This window comes from Lethenteron reissneri, chromosome 64 (assembly GCF_015708825.2).
Source record: "Lethenteron reissneri isolate LAM-NWPU_2019-01 chromosome 64, ASM1570882v1, whole genome shotgun sequence".
Lineage (NCBI taxonomy): Eukaryota > Metazoa > Chordata > Hyperoartia > Petromyzontiformes > Petromyzontidae > Lethenteron > Lethenteron reissneri.
The window spans coordinates 279,284-301,675 of record NC_083842.1 but is presented as its reverse complement, the minus strand read 5'-3'; the positions used below and the strand labels follow the sequence as shown (position 1 = coordinate 301,675).

The 22,392-nt window shown below is 49.9% G+C and overlaps 1 long non-coding RNA gene across 1 annotated transcript in view; it reads left to right on the top strand.

Moving 5' to 3' along the window:
- The window catches only part of LOC133359080 (uncharacterized), a 45,449-nt gene that overhangs the window by 2,373 nt on the left and 20,684 nt on the right, over nt 1-22,392 (top strand). The window contains exon 3 of the long non-coding RNA XR_009757147.1: nt 17,607-17,967. This is a non-coding gene — a long non-coding RNA (uncharacterized LOC133359080). The remainder of the gene's footprint in view (nt 1-17,606; nt 17,968-22,392) is intronic.

Genomic DNA, 22,392 nt, shown 5'->3' with positions numbered 1-22,392 from the left:
CTTCTTATGTCACTACATTACCCCCCTCTACGTAGCCTCCAGCCGTCCCGACTGTCAATAATTAGAAAGTTTAAATTAACGAAAGGGAGAGAGAGAAAAAAAATATGCGAGCCTCAACAGGAAAAGAAAAGAGAACAAGAAAGCAACCATAAAAACCATAACCAACCTGTACAACTCTACACTATATACAAGCATCAATCAACAAGAAGGTGAAGCAATGACACGTGAACAAATGACCCGCGGCACACCTAGCCCTCCTCGGGATCCGCATAGAAAACGGGGAATTAACAACAACAAATATACAGATTCTGACGCGTTGGATGCACAACCAACACCGGTAATCGAACCGAAATCACACAACCACCGCATGGATGGCAGGGATCCACACCACTCTGCTAGCCTCCCATCAGTCAGGTGGAGAGAAGGCGAAGACCAACATGTCGAGCATCCCTCTACACACACTTATCCGGACATCTGTCTACGTCCCGGGTCGAGAAGTCGTACTTCAGGGCCGACCCATGTACTGGGCAAAGAAGTCGCACTTCAGGGCTGCTCCAGTATCTACATTTTTAAATATATATATAAAATTTACATGACAACCAAAATAAATCTGCCTGCTCCTGTCCATAAATGGTGGCCGCACACGCGAACCACATCTCCAAGGCATCCCGTGCTTGCGTCCCAGCAGCCCTCAATGAGGACCACCACCGACATTACATGTCAACCGTTTGCACCCCCCGCCTTTCCAACGTGGCGTCTCCATCCTAAAACCGGGCACGTCGGCCATATCGGAGGGGACTTCAACCCAGTCTCTCTCCAAGACTCGCATCACAGCATATAGCTGTACCGACCGATCTGAGACCCAACCTCTCTCCAAGACTCGCAACGCAGCATATAGCTGTACCGACCGATCTGAGACCCAACCTCTCTCCAAGACTCGCATCACAGCATATATCTGTACCGACCGATCTGAGACCCAACCTCTCTCCAAGATTCGCATCGCAGCATATAGCTGTACCGACCGATCTGAGACGACCCATTGTTCACTCCCTGCACAACATGCACCCTAACAACTGAGGGATACAGTCCCAACGTAACGGGACAACTACACCTGAACACCACGAATCTCCAGCCCACTATTTCAACGCGCCTCGGAGTGTTTCAATCTCCGGGCCGTTAGGGCGAGCCTACTGCTCCAGACGTACCACGGAGGGTCTCAACCTCCAGGCCGTCAGGTCAAGCCGTCAGCCATAGCATGACGGGACCACAACTCTCGTGTTAGACACGCAACACCCGCTGGTCCATTTTCACCATCTCAAGATAAATGCCCCATACAGTATATACATCGTTAACAATGACAGCACAAGCTATACATTAACAATCACGAACAAAGCTCAATACAAACCATACATTGTTAACAATCACAAGCAAGTTTCGCACACACATTGACAACACTCACGAGCGAAGCTCCACACAGTTTACCCAACAACAGTCACGACTCCCCGACGACAACGAAGAAAATATAAAAAAAAAATCATTAATCCGGAGCGCGTAAAATGTACGAAGTGTCAGGGGCCTGGTCTCCCGACCTCCAACCTTTGGCCAGAGCAGCAAAGGCGGCGACCAGCGTGTCGGTCGATGTGCCGGCCCCGGCGCTGGTTACAGTAAGAATGGCGCCCTCACTGTCCGGTCGCAGCGCTGATGATGCGGTATGCTAGGTTGCCAACAGCTGTCACCCGGCGGTGAGGGACGCAGCGCTGATGACGCGGCGTCGTCGGGTTGGCACACGCTGTGCCCGGAAGTGACGTCGCTCCCAGCGGTCACTGCTCCTCTGGTGGAAGTGATGTCATTCCCGGAAGTATCCCTCACATCCGTGGGGGGAATGGCGGCGGCGGCGGGCTCGGGCGAGCGCCGCGCCTCCTCTCTCTCTCCCGCCATCGGCCGCGAGCACCGCAGCTCGCCCAGGAGGGAGGCGGTGGTGCAGAGCAGCTCTGCGAGGCGAAGCAGCGACTCCTCCATCTCTGCTCCCGACGCTGGAAAGGGGACGGTCGGCGAAGCAAACAGCTGCTCAGCCGGCGGTGCGGCGTTGTTGTCGGCCGGCGGTGCAGCGTCGCTGTCGGCCGGCGTTGGCCGCCCCATCGCTGCCTGCTCCTCTTCATCGCCGTCAGGACTGAAGGTACGTGGCTTACTTCTTGTCTCCATAGCCACTTCTGACGCCAAATGTAACGGGTTCCAGAGACACTTGTAGATGTAACTTCTTTATTACAATACAACACTCCTACAGTCCTGATACTCTGTTACAGCCTAGGTACACAGCCTAGCTACACAGCCTAGATACTCTAGATACTCTACTCTGGCTATGCTCGCCCTCGGGATCCCAGAGCCCCCAGCAGCCCCTCCCTTCTTATGTCACTACACACTCACTCACCCACTACGCATTCACTCACCTACCCACCCACTCACCCACCCACTCTTCCACTCACCCACTCACTCACGTATCCACGCACTCATCCACTCACTCACTCACTCATCCACTCACTCACTCACTCATCCACTCAATCACTCATCCACTCATTCACTCATCCAATCACTCATTTACCCATTCACGCACCCACTCACTTAAGTACCCATTCACTCACTCACTTATCCACTCACTCAATCATCCACTTACTCACTCATCCAATCACTCATTTACCCATTCACGCACCCACTCACTTAAGTATCCATTCACTCACTCACTTATCCACTCACTCAATCATCCACTTACTCGCTCACTCACTCATCCACTCACCTATTCACATATTCACTCACTCACCCACTCAGTCACCCACCCACTCAGCCAACCATTCATCCACTCACTCACCCATTCACCTAATCACTCACCTACTCACTCACCCACTCATTCACCCATTCATTCACCCACCCACTCACCCACCAACTCACCCACCCACTCACCCACCCACTCACCCACTCACTCACTCACTCATCCACTCACTCACTCACTCATCCACTCAATCACTCATCCACGCATTCACTCATCCACTGACCCACTTACCTATTCACGCACCCACCCACTCTACCCATTCCCTTACACACTCACCTACCTATCCACTCACTTAATCATCCACTTACTCACTCACTCATCCACTCACCACCTATTCACTCACTCACACACTGAGTCACTCAACCACTCACTCACCCACTAACTCACCCACCCACCCACTCACCCACCCACCCACCCACTCACCCACTCACTAACTCACTCATTCACTCACCAACACAGACACTCACCCACTCACCTATTCACCCACCCACCCACTCACTCAATAATCCACTCACTCACTCATGCACTTATGCACTCACTCATCCACTCACTCATCCACTCATTCACTCATCCACTCACCCACCCACTTACCCATTCACGCACCCACCCACTCAATCACCCATTCACTAACACACACTCACTTATCCACTCATCTCAATCATCCACTTACTCACTCATCCATTCACCCATTCACTTTTTCACTCACTCATCTACTCACTCACTCATCCACTCAATCACTCATCCACTCATTCACTCATCCAATCACTCATTTACCCATTCACGCACCCACTCACTTAAGTACCCATTCACTCACTCACTTATCCACTCACTCAATCATCCACTTACTCGCTCACTTTTCATCCACTCACATATTCACCTATTCACTCACTCACCCACTCAGTCACCGACCCACTCACCCAACCATTCACCCATTCACCTATTCACTCACCTACTCACTCACCCACTCATTCACCCATTCATTCACCCACCCACTCACCCACCAACTCACCCACCAACTCACCCACCCACCCACTCACCCACTCACCCACTCACTCACTCATCCACTCAATCACTCATCCACGCATTCACTCATCCACTGACCCACTTACCCATTCACGCACCCACCCACTCTACTCATTCACTAACACACTCACCTACCTATCCACTCACTTAATCATCCACTTACTCAAGCACTCATCCACTCACCACCTATTCACTCACTCACCCACTGAGTCACTCAACCACTCACCCACCCACTAACCCACCCACTCACCCGCCCACCCACTCACCCACTCACCCAAGCGCTCACTTAAACACTCATCCATCCACTCATTCGCTCATTCACCCACCCACTCATCCACACACCCCACCCACTCACCCACTCACTAACTCACTCATTCACTCACCAACACAGACACTCACCCACTCACCTATTCACCCACCCACCCACTCACTCAATAATCCACTCACTCACTCATTCACTTATGCACTCACTCATCCACTCACTCATCCACTCACTCAATTACCCATTCACGCACCCACTCACTTAAGCACCTATTCACTCACTTATCCACTCACTCAATCATCGACTTATTCGCTCACTCAGTCATCCACTCACTCACTCATCCATTCAATCACTCATCCACGCATTCACTCTTCCACTGATCCACTTACCCATTCACGCACCCACCCACTCAATCACCCATTCACTAACACACTCACTTAACTATCCACTAACTTAATCATCCACTTACTCACTCATCCACTCACCACCTATTCACTCACTCACCCACGCAGTCACACAACTACTCACCCTGCCACCCACCCACTGACTCACTCACTCACCCACCCACCCACCCACTCACCCACACACCCACTCACCCACTCACTAACTCACTCATCCACTCACCAACACAGCCACTCACACACTCACCTATCCACCCACCCACTCACTCACCCAACCACTCACTCATCCACTCACTCACCCACTCATCCATTCACCGAACCACCCACCCACTCAATAAATCCACTCACTTATGCACTCACTCATCAACTCACTCATCCACTTACTCACTCATCCACTCATTCACTCATCCACTCACTCACCCACTTACGCATTCACGCACCCACCCACTCAATCATCCATTCACTCACTTATCCACTCACATACTCACCCACCCACTCACCCTCCCACTTACTCACCCACACACCCAACCACCCACTCACCCACTTACCCACCCACTCACCCACTCACTAACTCACTCATCCACTCACCCACCCACTCACCCACTCATCTACTCACCCACTCACTCACTCAACCACTCAATCAACCACTCATTCAACCACTGATCAATTCACCCACCCACTCAATCATCCACTCACTCATCCATTCACCCATTCACCTATTCACTCACTCATCCACTCAGTCACTCACCTACTCACATACTCACCCACCCACTCACCCTCCCACCCACTCATCCACTCACCCACCCACCCACTCACCCAACCACCCACCCACTCAATCATCTACTCAAGAACTCACTTATCCACTTACTCAGCCACTTACTCACTCACTCATCCACTCACCTATTCACTCACCCACTCACCTACTCACCTACTCACCCATGCACTCACTCAATCACCCACTCACTCAACCACTCACTCACCTACTCATCCATTCACCCACCCACCAACCCACTCAATCATCCACTCACTCACTTATCCACTCACTCACTCACTCATCCACTCACTCACTCATCCACTCACTCACTCATCCACTATTTCACTCATCCACTTACCCACCCACTTACCCATTCACGCACCCACCCACTCAAGCTCCCATTCACTCACTCACTCACCCACCTACCCACTCACTCACCCACCCACCCACTCACCCAACCGCTCACTTAAACACTCATCCATCCACTGATTCATTAATTCACCCACCCACTCATCCACACACACACCCACTCACCCACTCACTAACTCACTCATCCACTCACCAACACAGCCACTCACACACTCACCTATCCACCCACCCACTCACTCACCCAACCACTCACTCATCCACTCACTCACCCACTCATCCATTCACCGAACCACCCACCCACTCAATAAATCCACTCACTTATGCACTCACTCATCAACTCACTCATCCACTTACTCACTCATCCACTCATTCACTCATCACTCACCCACCCACTTACGCATTCACGCACCCACCCACTCAATCATCCATTCACTCACTTATCCACTCACATACTCACCCACCCACTCACCCTCCCACTTACTCACCCACACACCCAACCACCCACTCACCCACTTACCCACCCACTCAACCACTCACTAACTCACTCATCCACTCACCCACCCACTCACCCACTCACCCACTCACCCACTCACCCACTCACTCACTCAACCACTCAATCAACCACTCATTCACCCACTGATCAATTCACCCACCCACTCAATCATCCACTCACTCATCCATTCACCCATTCACATATTCACTCACTCATCCACTCAGTCACTCACCTACTCACCTACTCATCCACCCACTCACCCTCCCACCCACTCATCCACTCACCCACCCACCCACTCACCCAACCACCCACCCACTCAATCATCTACTCAAGAAATCACTTATCCACTTACTCAGCCACTTACTCACTCACTCATCCACTCACCTATTCACTCACCCACTCACCTACTCACCCATGCACTCACTCAATCACCCACTCACTCAACCACTCACTCACCTACTCATCCATTCACCCACCCACCAACCCACTCAATCATCCACTCACTCACTTATCCACTCACTCACTCATCCACTCACTCACTCACTCATCCACTCACTCACTCATCCACTATTTCACTCATCCACTTACCCACCCACTTACCCATTCACGCACCCACCCACTCAAGCTCCCATTCACTCACTCACTCACTCATCCACTCACCCATTCACCTATTCACTCACCCACTCAGTCACTCACCTACTCACCCACCCACCCACTCACCCTTTCACCCACTCACCCACCCACCCACTATCCCAACCACCAACCCACTCACCCAACCACTCACCCATTCACCTATTCCCTCACCCACTCAGTCATTCACCTACTCACTCACCCACCCACGTACTCACCCACCCACGTACTCACCCATTCACCCACCCTCCCAATCACTCACCCATTCACCCACTCACTCACCCACTCACTCATTCATTCACTCACTCATTTTCTCACTCATTCACACATCCACTCACCCACATAATCACTCACGTACTCACACACTCACTCATCCGTTCACTCACTCAACCACTCACTCACTCATCCATTAACCCAACCACCTGCTCACGCATTCATCTATTCACTCACCCACTCTCTCATCCACTCGCACACTCATTCATCAACTCACCGTCCCACCCACTCACCAAATCACCCATTCACCAACTCACCCACTCGGTCACTCACCTACTCACCCAACAACTCACCCACTCACTAACTCACTCATCCACTCACCAACACAGCCACTCACACACTCACCTATCCACCCACCCACTCACTCACCCAACCACTCACTCATCCACTCACTCACCCACTCATCCATTCACCGAACCACCCACCCACTCAATAAATCCACTCACTTATGCACTCACTCATCAACTCACTCATCCACTTACTCACTCATCCACTCATTCACTCATCACTCACCCACCCACTTACGCATTCACGCACCCACCCACTCAATCATCCATTCACTCACTTATCCACTCACATACTCACCCACCCACTCACCCTCCCACTTACTCACCCACACACCCAACCACCCACTCACCCACTTACCCACCCACTCAACCACTCACTAACTCACTCATCCACTCACCCACCCACTCACCCACTCACCCACTCACCCACTCACCCACTCACTCACTCAACCACTCAATCAACCACTCATTCACCCACTGATCAATTCACCCACCCACTCAATCATCCACTCACTCATCCATTCACCCATTCACATATTCACTCACTCATCCACTCAGTCACTCACCTACTCACCTACTCATCCACCCACTCACCCTCCCACCCACTCATCCACTCACCCACCCACCCACTCACCCAACCACCCACCCACTCAATCATCTACTCAAGAAATCACTTATCCACTTACTCAGCCACTTACTCACTCACTCATCCACTCACCTATTCACTCACCCACTCACCTACTCACCCATGCACTCACTCAATCACCCACTCACTCAACCACTCACTCACCTACTCATCCATTCACCCACCCACCAACCCACTCAATCATCCACTCACTCACTTATCCACTCACTCACTCATCCACTCACTCACTCACTCATCCACTCACTCACTCATCCACTATTTCACTCATCCACTTACCCACCCACTTACCCATTCACGCACCCACCCACTCAAGCTCCCATTCACTCACTCACTCACTCATCCACTCACCCATTCACCTATTCACTCACCCACTCAGTCACTCACCTACTCACCCACCCACCCACTCACCCTTTCACCCACTCACCCACCCACCCACTATCCCAACCACCAACCCACTCACCCAACCACTCACCCATTCACCTATTCCCTCACCCACTCAGTCATTCACCTACTCACTCACCCACCCACGTACTCACCCACCCACGTACTCACCCATTCACCCACCCTCCCAATCACTCACCCATTCACCCACTCACTCACCCACTCACTCATTCATTCACTCACTCATTTTCTCACTCATTCACACATCCACTCACCCACATAATCACTCACGTACTCACACACTCACTCATCCGTTCACTCACTCAACCACTCACTCACTCATCCATTAACCCAACCACCTGCTCACGCATTCATCTATTCACTCACCCACTCTCTCATCCACTCGCACACTCATTCATCAACTCACCGTCCCACCCACTCACCAAATCACCCATTCACCAACTCACCCACTCGGTCACTCACCTACTCACCCAACAACTCACCCACACACCAACTCAACCAACCACTCACTTAACCGCTCATCCATCCACTCATCCACCCATTCACCCACCGACCCACTCATCCATTCACCCACCCACTCACCCATTGACCTATTCACGCACTCACCCACTCAATCACGTATCTACTCACCAACCCACTCACACACACACCCACTCAACCACTCACTAACTCCATCACTCATTCACCGATCCACTCACCCGCACACCTATGAATCCACCTTCTCAATCACCCACTCACCCACTCACTAACTCGATTACTAACCCACCCACTCACCTACTCACCCACCCGTTCACCCACCCACTCACCCCCTCACCAATTCACCCATTCCATCACTCACCCACTCACCCACCTATTCACTCAGCCACCCACTCACTCACCCACTCACCCACCCACCCACCTACCCACTCACTCACCCACTCACCCACCTATTCACTCAGCCACCCACTCACTCACCCACTCACCCACCCACCCACCTACCCACTCACTCACCCATTCACTCACCCACTCACCGATTCACACACCCACATACTCACTTACTCACCCGCCCGTTCACTCACCCATTCGCTCACTCATCCACTCACTCACTCACTCACTCACTCACTCACTCACTCACCCATTCACTCACCTACCCATTCACTCAGTCACCCACTCACTCACTTATCCACTCACCTACCTATTCACTCACTCACCCACTCACCCACCCACTCACCTACTCACCCACGCACTGACACACCCACGTACTCACCCACTCACCCATTCACCCACCCACCCAATCACTCACCCATTCACCCATTCATCCATTCACCCACCCACCCACTCACCCACCCACCCACTCACCCACCCACCCACTCACGCATTCACCCTCGAACCCACTCACTCACCCACTCACTCACTCAACCACTCACTCACTCATCCATTGACCCAAACACCTGCTAACCCATTCACCCATTCAGTCACACACTCTCTCATCCACTCACTGAATCATTCATCCACTCACCGTCCCACCCAATCACCCATTCACTGACTCACCCACTCACTCATGTACTCACTCATCAACTGACCCACCCACTCACCCATTGACCTATTCATTCACTCACCCACTCAGACACGCACCTTCTTCCCAACCCACTCTCTCACCCATCCACTCACTCACTCACTCACCCACTCACTCACTCACGTATTCACCCACTCACCGATCCACTCACCCACACACCCATGAATCGACCTTCTCATTCACACACTCACCCACTCACCCACTCACTCACTCACTCACTCACCCACTTATTCACCCACTCACCCACCCACTCACCCACCCACTCACCTACTCACCCACCCACTCACCCACTCACCAATTCACTCATTCCATCACTCACCCACTCACCTAACCATTCACTCACCCACTCATTCACTCATCCACTCACCCACCTATTCACTCACTCACCCACTCACCCACTCACCCACCCATTCACCTACTCACCGACCCACTCACGCATCTGCTGTCTCACTCATCCACTCACCCACCCACTCACCCACTCATCCATTCACACACCCACACACTCACCCAACCACCTACACACTCACTCACACAATGACTCATTCACCTGCACGCTCACTCACCCATTCACTCACTCATCCACTCACTCACCCACTCAATCACCCACCAATTCACTCACTCACCCACTCATCCACTCACTCACCTACTCATCCACCCACTCACTCACCCGCTCACACTTAATTAAATGAACACAGTTGTATCAATGATATTCTATCTGCGTCTAAACATCCCACTGCTATTGTTAGTGTGGGAGTCAAGTTCCGTGTTTATTTAGTTAGTCTAGCTGTATCATCAAACTCATTGACACATTGAGACCCATAGAGCTACATAGAGATTATAAAGACTGATAGAGATACATGCACGTCGAGAGATATACATAGATACGTAAAGGTAGATAGATACTCTTAGAGATGAATGGATTTACATAGCGACCCATAGAGATGCATAGGGACCTAATGAGATACAGAGACCCATAGATATACAGAGAGATAATCAAAGACCATTAGAGATACACAGAGACCCAGTAAAATGCACAGAGATACACAGATATCCACAGAGATAGACAGAGATGTGTAGAGACCCATAGACATACACAGAGATACAGATGTAGTGACATCGCGGGATGTCACTGTGCAGTGGCGGCCCTAGAGTGGCACGACGTGCAGTGCAACGACACCGTGGACACCACAATGGGGTGGGTGTAGTACCGGTCCTAGAGCGGTCCGGTGAGCGCGAATTGATAGCGCTGGATGGCACCATGCTTGTTGTGCAGTGCCAGCCCTACAGGACAGGGTGTGAGAGTGCCGGCCGAAGGATGAGGTTACTAAAGGCCTCTGGTTGACCCACTCACCCATTCACACACCCACTCACTCACTCACCCACTCACTCACCCACTCATCCATTCACACACCCACTCACTCACCCACTCACCCACTAACTCACCCACTCACTCACCCACTCATCCATTCACACACCCACACACTCACCCACTCACTCACCCGCCCGCTCACACTTTATTGAATGAACACAGCTGTACAAATGATATTCTATCTGCGTCTAAACATTCCACTGCTATTGTTAGTGTGGGAGTCAAGTTCCGTGTTTATTTGGTTAGTCTAGCTGTATCGTCAAACTCATTGACACATTGAGACCCATAGATCTACATATAGACCATAAAAACGGATAGAGATACATGCACGTCGATAGATATACATAGACACGTGAAGGTAGATAGATACTCTTAGAGATGACTAGAGATACATAGCAACCCATAGAGATGCATAGAGACCTATTGAGATACAGAGACCCATAGATATACAGAGAGATAACCAAAGACCATTAGATATACACAAAGATATACAGAGACCCATAGAGACACAGATAGACCCAGTTAATGCACAGAGATATACAGATATTTACAGAGATACACAGAAATGCATAAAGACCCATAGACATACACTGTAATACAGATGCAGTGACATCGCGGGATGTCACTGTGCAGTGCTGGCCCTAGAGAGGCACGGCGTGCAGTGTAACAACACCGCGGACACCAGAATGGTGTGGGTGTAGTACCGGTCCTAGAACGACCCGGTGAGCATTGATTGATAGCACTAGATGTAGGGCTGGCATTGCCAGCCCTACATCTAAAGGCCATGGCACTCTGGTGGACCCGAGAGGACACGGGACCAGTTAAGTCTCCAAAGGGGCCCAAGTGGGGGCTATGGGTGGTCACATGGTTAGCATCTAAATCCTGTTCGAGGATTCTGGAAGGTGGTCGTGGCTAAGGGCGGAGCCAGCCACGCCACAAAGATTATAAGCTGAGTCTCCAGAGGGACCGGCATTGTTGTTCGTCCTGAAGAAACCTTCATCTATGTCTACGTTCTCTGCTCAACGAGTCTCCAACACGTGGACCTGGACCCGAGCTGTGGTCCCGGTCCTTAGTAGCTCATTACTTCGTAATTAGTGTAGTTAGCCTGGTGGTCACCACCATAGGTTGTTATTCTGTTAAGGGGATGTTACCCCGTGTGTTGGAGTTAAATGAATGTGTTGCCTCCAAGTATATGTATTCCACTCAGTCAAACTCACTACCCATATATACACAGAATAGCGGTAAGGACCCGGCGTTGCCCGGGCGAAAAAGGCAGACACACACATGCAGTTACACACACAAATCGACTGACACATACATACATAGACTGAACAAGAAAACCAGCATTCGCCAGTAAGTGGCGGTGACATCACCACAACGCTTGTGCCAGGCTATGTGCACCTTGAGGCCACGTGAAGTGTCGAACATCCACTGCCAGGAGGTCATGGGGCAGACCCAGATGGCACAGGTCGACTGACTGAGACGACTGGCTGATGCATCACCTGTTCCCCCTACTGTGGCAACGTGCTGTGCTTTAGCCACCCAGCGCTCCGCTCATTGTTGTGAGTATCGCTCCTCCGCCCTCCATTGCTGTTGAAGGGCGACTGCCTCCAACTGCACAGTAGTGTCCTTCAGGAGCCTCCTCCACAGAGGCCGATCTTGACACGGCTGTTACCAGTCATCGGCAAGTCGACTCAGCTCCACGTCCTCCTGTACCACATCACTCCATGTCTTCTCCAGCCCGTGCTGCGCCCGTTTAGCCCCCTCGATCCGGCCGAACAAATGCTGTTTAGGCATGTGGTGGCTGGCCATGCGGGCCTCATGACTCAGGCAACACAGCCTTGCCTGCCGGAGGAGCTCACCGATGGGACTTTTTGCACATCTTTCAAGGATTTGTGAGCTCCTCACACAATGCAGCCTGGTTAAAGCCAGGATGGATCGTAGGCAGGCCATCCTAAATGTTTCTAACCGGCAAAGATGTTCCATTAGGTGGTTCCAAGTTTTGCAAGCGTAGAGAAGGGAGGGAATGACCATGGCTGAGTAGACCTGAAGCTTCGTGCAGAGTGATAAACCAGGTAGCTTCCACACAGTGTTACGTAACCAATGAAAACATAATGTGGCTCGACTAATTCGAAGTGAGACCTGTGTTATTAAACCGGAGCCAGTCATTTGCACATTGGCAAAGTATGAGAAACTCTCCAATGTCTCCACAACTGCCACATCACCAATTGGGAGTTGTGGGGGTAGACTGTCCGATGGTATAAAATACCCAGGCAGGTGCTTAGTTTTGGTGGGGCTGATGGTTAGGCCCCACCTCTTAGTGGCAAGCTCCAGGTTTAGCAGCAGCGCCTCGAACTCCTCCGAGTGAGCAGCAAATAGAAGATCATCGGCATACATAACGTGGTTGAGCAATAGGCAACCATTCTTTGACCGCACCCGGGCATTGATCAGCCTCCCATTGTATCTGTAGCAGATGGTAATTCCTCCGAAGTACGTGGTAAAAATATACGTAAAATAATGTGGGAGCCAGACATCCCTGTTGCACCGGAAGGTGTAAAGGGAATGGCTCTGACTCACGGCCACGTAGTTTGACGCGGGGCTGCTCACCATCATGAAGGTCCTTAAGGATCATGAGCAGAGGGTCAGGGACTCCGAAAGCACGAAGAACAACCCAGAGGCCAGGCCTACTGATGGTATCATAGGCCTTGACCAGGTCAATAAACCACACACATGGACTAAGACACACACAAGAACCAACAGACACGCAAAGAAATGGACTTCCAATCACTAACATGGAGCTACGCACACATAGCGACTAACACACACGCACATGGACTGACACACACCTACACACGTCGACTCACACACACACAAACACATCGACTTACACACACACACATATGGACTCACACACACATACATATCCACTTGACATACACACAACAACCGCCATTCGCCACTAAGTGGCGGTGACGTCACCACGATGCTTGTGCCAGGCCATGTGCACCTTGAGGCCAAGTGAAGTGTTGAACACCCGCTGCCAGTAGGTCATGGGGCAGACCCAGATGGTACAGGTCGACTGACTGAGACGACTGGCTGATGCACCACCTGTGCCCCCTACTGTGCCAACTTGCTGTGCTTTAGCCACCCGGCGCTTCGCTCGTTGTTGTGAGCATCGCTCCTCCGCCCTCCATTGTTGTTGGAGGGCATATGCCTCCAACTGCCCAGTAGCGTCCATCAGGAACCTCTTCCACAGAGGCCGATCTTGACATGGCTGGTACCAGTCATTGGCAAGTCGACTCAGCTCCACGTCCTTCTGTACCACATCACTCCATGTCTTCTCTAGCCCGTGCCGCGCTCGATTAGCCCCCTCGATCCGGCCGAACAAAAGCTGTTTAGGCATGCGGTGGCTGGCCATGCGGGCTACTTGACTCAGGCAACGCAGCCTTGGCTGCCGGAGGAGCTCACCGATGGGACTTTTTGCACATCTTTAAAGGATTTGTGAGCTCGTCACACAATGCAGCCTGGTTAAAACCAGGATGGATCATAGGCAGGCCATCCTAAATGTTTCTAACTGGCAAAAATGTTCCATTAGGGAGGTCCAAGTTTCGCAAGCATAGAGAAGGGAGGGAATGACCATGGCCGAGAAGAACTGAAGCTTCGTGCGGAGTGATAAACCAGGTAGTTGGTCGATGGCGCGCAATAAGTAAATAATTAAAATAATAAATTTCATAGATTTGTTAATTAAACTACTTTAAAGTTTACGGATGGGAAAACTGAATCGCCCACCGTTTGAGAGCCAAATCCCTTGCAAGCGCGCACGCCCAGAGACTTTTGCATGTAATACAAGATATAATATGTACAGAAACACACATAAGCCCATACAGATACTCAAAGACCTATATAGATAAACACAGACCCATAGAATTACACAGCGATACACAGAGACTCATAAAGATATACATAGATAGAAAGAGATACAGAGAGACCCATATATTCACGAGACCCATAGATATACGCAGACCAATAGAGACACAGAGATCCATAGAGATGCACAAAGATACACAGGGACTCATAGAGCTACTCAGAGACCCATATAGATACACAGATACGCATTGAGATACACAGAGACCCAAAGCTATACACTGAGGCCCATATAAATACACAGAGACCCATCGAAATACACAAAAAACAATAAAGATACACAGAGACCCGTCGATTAATATAGAGACACAGAGAGTCCAATATACCAATATAGACACTCAGAGACCCATTGAGATATTCAGAGACTCATAGAGATACACAGAGACCCATAAAGACTGATAGAGATGCATGCACGTCAATAGATATACATAGACACGTAACGGTAGATAAATACTAATCTAGATCTGAAGTTTCCGTGACTGCAGGGATCCATACTATTTGGTTCTTTCGGTAAAATCACGTATGTATAAAATAAATTAAATCACGACGTTTGGATCGTAACACAAGCGATCGTCATCAGGTGGAACAGATACAGCAGAAGAACTGCTGACATAGGAGAAAGAGCTGCTGCAATAAGAGTTTATATCGGATTTTAGTGGGCTCAACCCAATGGTAAGTGGGAGGAGCTAGAAAAGCTCCTCACATTTACCCTTGGGTGAGGCAGCCAAGTTACAGGATTCCCACCACCTCCGGTGGCTGGGGACCTTCTTACATTGACATTTTAATTACGTACAAATTCCCTTTCTAGCTCCTCCCACTTACCATTGGATTGAGCCCACTAAAATCCGATATAAACTCTTGTTGCAGCAGATCTTTCTCCTACGTCAGTAGTTCTCCTGCTGTATCTGTTCCACCTGATGACGGTCAGTTGTGCTGCGATCGAAACGTCGTGATTTATTTTATTTTATACCTACGTGACTTTACCGAAAGAACCAAAGAGTATAGATAGATACTCTTAGAGATGAATACAGATACTGTACATAGCGACCCATAGAGATGCATAGAGACCTATTGAGATACAGAGACCCATGGATATGAACAAGGGCCATTAGAGATACATAGAGATACACAGAGACCCATCGAAATATACAAAGACCAATAAATAAACATAGAAACCCGTAAAGATCTATAGAGACACAGAGAGACTAAGACACTCAGAGACCCAATAAGATACTCAGAGACTCAAAGAGATACACAGAGATACACAGAGAGCCACAGAAATACACAAAGACCCATAGAAATACACAGAGGCCCAGATAGATACACAGATCAACACAGATATACAAGAAATACCGATATAATATTTATACTCAGAGATCCCTAGAGATGCTAGACTCAGAGATAAGTAAATATACATTCAGATCCATAGATATACATAAACACTCATAGAGATACATAGAGGCGCATAAAGATACATAGAGACTCTTAGAGATGAATAGAGATCCATAGAGACTCATGGAAATAATAGAGATGCATCGAGTTCCTATATGTCTTGACTTTAGGCCACCCTATATACGAACCACCCTTTATAGATGTCTGACTTTAAGTGATGCCACACTAAGTGCAAACCCACTCTCCATTAGGAATCAATGTTAATAGGGCAGATTACATTCCGGGGGAAATTTACGATCGAATGTTTGTTTTTTATATTTGTGTACATACATTGAACCACACCCTATACAGTATATACACATTAATGAATGCGTGCTGTTGGAGTGCAGCAATGCACAGGCAGAGCTGCACCTTGTATAGGAACCTGGAAATGCGACTTTAAGTAAAGCAGCACTAAGTGAAACCCACTTTCCCGTAGGAAGAAATGTTAATGGGAGAGGTTACGTTCCTGGGGTAGTGTTCTACCACACTTAAGAACGTACAAAAACGTTCTTAACATATGAATCACCCTATATAAATGATAATAGGGTTTTCCTCTTTTTATCTGGCAACAAAACAGGTGTTAAGATGTTAAAAAACCAAACTGAAAACTTTTACATGGAACCATGTCTGCACTAACCACAATGCTTGTGGTCAGAATGCAAACAAAAAAACATACTCTGATAATATATGCATTGTCCTTGAAACTGATTGGCCCACACCAGAGACAGCTTTCTTTTGAGCCTCGTCTCAAATGGTGTTTGCATTCTGACCACAAGCATTGTGGTTAATGAAGACATGATTCCTTGTAAAAGGGTGAGATTTTGGTCTTTTAACATCTTAACACCTGTTTTGTTGACAGAAAAAAGAGGAAAAACCTATTACCATATTTTGGTACGAGCAAAGGAGGTCCCATATACTTGCATTTTCTAAACGAATGTATATTTGAACGGATGCGTGCAGCTGGCGTACAGTCATTCACGGGCGGAGCACCGGGCTACATCTACGCCACCGGCTACAAGGATGGCTATTGGAGCGTCTTCTGCGCCAGGGCGCCTGCGCCTGGCGAGCACCTGTCCTGGTTGACGGCTTCGTTAAGTCTCCTGCAAATTTTCGCCGACGTCTACGCCGTAGGTTGCTCGTCCGACGAATGTTGGGCCTGCGACGCCTTGTACCGGCTGTGGCGTAAGCCCAACATTGACTGCGCCAACACGACGTGGGTGAGGGCGAGTGGTCCAGACGCTCCGGCTTTGCCCAGGAAAATAGAGGTGGACTCCGCGGGTGGAGTCTATCTCCAAGCAAACAATGGGCAACTCTACCACAGGTTAGAGTTTTGTTGTTAAGTCTATGGGTGGCAATGTTGAGTCAATAGGTCTAAGTGCTGAGTCTATGATACAGTGTTGAGTCTATGGGCAGTGATGTTTATTATATGGTGCAGTGTTGAGTGTATGCGTCTCAGTGCTGAATCAATTGGCAGTGCAGAGTCTATGGGTAATTTTGAGTCTATGGTGCAGTGATAATCTATGGTCAGTGTTGAGTCTATGGGTAGCAGTGTTGAGTCTATTGGTAGTGTTGAGTTTATCGGTGTTGAGTCTATGGGTGGCAGTGATGAGTCTATAGGTGGCAGTGTTGGGTGGCAGTTCTGAGTCTATGGAGCAGTGTTGAGAATATGGATGGCAGTGTTGAGGGTATGGGTGGCATTGCTGAGTCTATGGGTGGCAGTTTTGAGTCTATGGGTGGCAGTGTTGAGTCTATGGGTGGCAGTGTTGAGTCTAACGGTGGTAGTGTTGAGTGTATGGATGGCAGTGTTGAGTCTATGGGTGGCAGAGTTAAGTCTATGCGTCGCATTATTGAGTCTATGCATGCACTGCTGACTATATGCATGGCAATGTTGAGTCTATGGGTGGCAGAGTTGAGTTTATGCGTGTCAGTGTTGAGTCTATGCTTGGCAGTGCTGAGTCTATGGCTGGCAGTATTGGATCTATGGGTGGCAGTATGGACTCTATGGGTGGCAGTGCTCAGTCTTATAGGTGGCAGTGTTGACTCTATGGGTGGCAGTGTTAAGTCTCATGGGTGGCAGTGCTGAGTCCATTGATGGCAGTGCTGACTCTATGGATAGCAGTGTTGAGTCTATGGGTGTTAGTGCTAACTCTATGGGTGCAGTGTTGAGTCTATGGGTGGCAGTGATGAGTGTATGGGTTACAGTGCTGACTCTATGGGTGGCAGTGTTGAGTATATGGGTGGCAATGTTAACTCTATCGATGGCAGTGTTGAGTCTTTGCATCGCATTGTTGAGTTTATGCGTGGCAGAGTTAAGTCTATCTGTGGCAATGTTGAATGTATGAGTGGGATTGTTGCGCCTATGCGTCGCAGGGTTTAGTCTATGGGTGGCAGTGTTGACTCTATGGGTGGCAGTGTTGAGTCTCATGGGTGGCAGTGTTGACTCTATGGGTGGCAGTGCTGAGTCTTATGGGTGGCAGTGTTGACTCTATGGGAGGCAGTGTTGAGTTTCATGGGTGGCAGTGCTGAGTCTATTGGTGGCAGTGCTGAGTCTATGGGTGGCAGTGTTGAGTGAATTGTTGGAAATGTTAATTCTACGGGAGGCAGTGTTGAGTATCATGGGTGGCAGTGCTAAGTGTATGGGTTGCAATGCTGACTCTATGGGAGGCAGTGTTGAGTGTATTGATGGAAATGTTAATTCTACGGGAGGCAGTGTTGAGTATCATGGGTGGCAGTGCTGAGTCTATTGCTGGTAGTGCTGACTATGGATGGCATTGTTGAGTCTATGGGTGGCAGTGCTAAGTATATGGGTTTCAGTGCTGACTCTTTGAATGGCAGTGCTGAGTCTTATGCGTGGCAGTGCTGAATGTATGGGTTGCAGTGCTGACTCTATGGGTGCCAGTGTTGAGTGTATATGTGGCATTTCTGACTCTGTGAGTGGCAGTGCTGAGTCTTATGGATGGCAGTGTTGAGTGTATGGGTGGCAGTGCTGACTCTATGGGTGGCAGTGTTGAGTATTGTGGGTGGCAGTGCTGAGTGTTTGGGTTTGCAGTGCTGACTCTATGGGTGGCAGTGTTGAGTGTATGGGTGGCACTGCTGACTATATACATGGCAATGTTGAGTTTATGCGTGGCATTGTTTAGTCTATGCACGGCAGTTTTGAGTCTATGTGTAGTGGTGATACGCGCTGACAGTGGGGATCGTGGGGCAGCGCGTGGTGATTGGCTGTGTGCCGGTGACGCGCGCTGACGGTGAGGGATCACAGGGCAGCGCGGGGTCATGGGTTATGTGGTGGTGATTGGCTGGGTGTTGGTGACGCACACTGACAGGGAGTGATCGTGTGGCAGCGCGGGGCGATTGGTTGTGGAGTGGTAACACGCGCTGGGAAAACGGATCGTAGGAACAGCGCGCCGTGATTGGTCGACTAGTGGGTGCTCACATCGCGGTCCGCAAGAGGGCTATATAAGGCGGTGCGCGCAGGCGCTCGGGGAGTTGGTGACCAGCGAAGACTGAAGACGGCGGAGGAAGAGATAGGGCCCTGCGGCACCTAGTTCCGCTGTCCTTGTAAGGACCGGGGCTCTGTGTGACCCAGAGGCGGGACCCTGGGACCCGGGGCCGAACGTCCGTGTGAGGGCCGGCTCGCGGGACCTAGAGGTTGTGACCCACGCCCAAGCTTGGGGTGGGTCTGTAGGCTCCATGGACGTTACGGGGCTGGAATGCAGTGTGAGCATGCAGTGTGAGCATGCAGCGTAAGCTATAGTAACTACACGTGTCAGTGGAGTGTGTAGTGGGAGAAGTAGTGACCACACGTGTCAGTGGAGTGTGTAGTGTGAGAATAGAGACCACACGTTGTATCGTAACAAGTCAAGATTTAATAAAAGAGTGTGCTACCCGTCAAGTGGTTTCCTGCCGTCATTCCGAATACTTCATATGCATGGCAGTGTTGAGTCTAAGCATGGCAGTGCTGAGTCTACGGCTGGCAGTGTTGAGTCTATGGGTGGCAGTATTGACTCTATTGGTGGCTGTGCTGACTTTATGGGTGGCAATGTTGAGTATATGGGTGCCAATGTTTACTCTATTTATGGCAGTGTTGAGTATTTGCATCACATTGGTGAGTATATGCATAGCAGAGTTGAGTCTATGTGTGGCAATGTTGAGTCTATGGGTGGAATTATTGTGTCTATGCGTGACAGTGTTGAGTCTATGGGTGGCAGTGTTGAATCTATGGGTGGCAGTGTTGAGTCTATGGGTGGCAGTGTTGAGTCTCATGGGTGGCAGTGCTGAGTCGATTGGTGGCAGTGCTGACTCTATGGGTGGCATTGCTGAGTCTTATGGGTGGCAGTGTTGAATCTATGGGTGGCAATTCTGACTCTATGGGTGGCAGTGTTGAGTGTATGGTTGGCAATATTAATTCTACGGGTGGCAGTGTTGAATCTATGGGTGGCAGTGTTGATTCTATGGGTGGCAGTGTTGAGTCTAACGGTGGTAGTGTTGAGTGTATGGGTGGCAGTGTTCAATCTATGCGTCGCATTATTGAGTCTATGCATGCACTGCTGACTATATGCATGGCAATGTTGAGTCTATGGGTGGCAGAGTTGAGTTTATGCGTGTCAGTGTTGAGTCTATGCGTGGCAGTGCTGAGTCTATGGCTGGCAGTATTGGATCTATGGGTGGCAGTATGGACTCTATGGGTGGCAGTGCTCAGTCTTATAGGTGGCAGTGTTGACTCTATGGGTGGCAGTATTGAGTCTCATGGGTGGCAGTGCTGAGTCCATTGGTGGCAGTGCTGACTCTATGGATAGCAGTGTTGAGTCTATGGGTGTTAGTGCTAACTCTATGGGTGCAGTGTTGAGTCTATGGGTGGCAGTGATGAGTGTATGGGTTACAGTGCTGACTCTATGGGTGGCAGTGTTGAGTATATGGGTGGCAATGTTAACTCTATGGATGGCAGTGTTGAGTCTTTGCATCGCATTGTTGAGTTTATGCGTGGCAGAGTTAAGTCTATCTGTGGCAATGTTGAATCTTTGAGTGGGATTGTTGCGCCTATGCGTCGCAGGGTTTAGTCTATGGGTGGCAGTGTTGACTCTATGGGTGGCAGTGTTGAGTCTCATGGGTGGCAGTGTTGACTCTATGGGTGGCAGTGCTGAGTCTTATGGGTGTGGCAGTGTTGACTCTGTGGGTGGCAGTGTTGAGTTTCATGGGTGGCAGTGCTGAGTCTATTGCTGGTAGTGCTGACTATGGATGGCATTGTTGAGTCTATGGGTGGCAGTGCTAAGTATATGGGTTTCAGTGCTGACTCTTTGAATGGCAGTGCTGAGTCTTATGCGTGGCAGTGCTGAATGTATGGGTTGCAGTGCTGACTCTATGGGTGCCAGTGTTGAGTGTATATGTGGCATTTCTGACTCTGTGAGTGGCAGTGCTGAGTCTTATGGATGGCAGTGATGAGTGTTTGGGTTTGCAGTGCTGACTCTATGGGTGGCACTGCTGACTATATACATGGCAATGTTGAGTTTATGCGTGGCATTGTTTAGTCTATGCACGGCAGTTTTGAGTCTATGCATGGCAGTGTTGAGTCTAAGCATGGCAGTGCTGAGTCTACGGCTGGCAGTGTTGAGTCTATGGGTGGCAGTATTGACTCTATTGGTGGCTGTGCTGACTTCATGGGTGGCAATGTTGAGTATATGGGTGCCAATGTTAACTCTATTTATGGCAGTGTTGAGTATTTGCATCACATTGGTGAGTATATGCA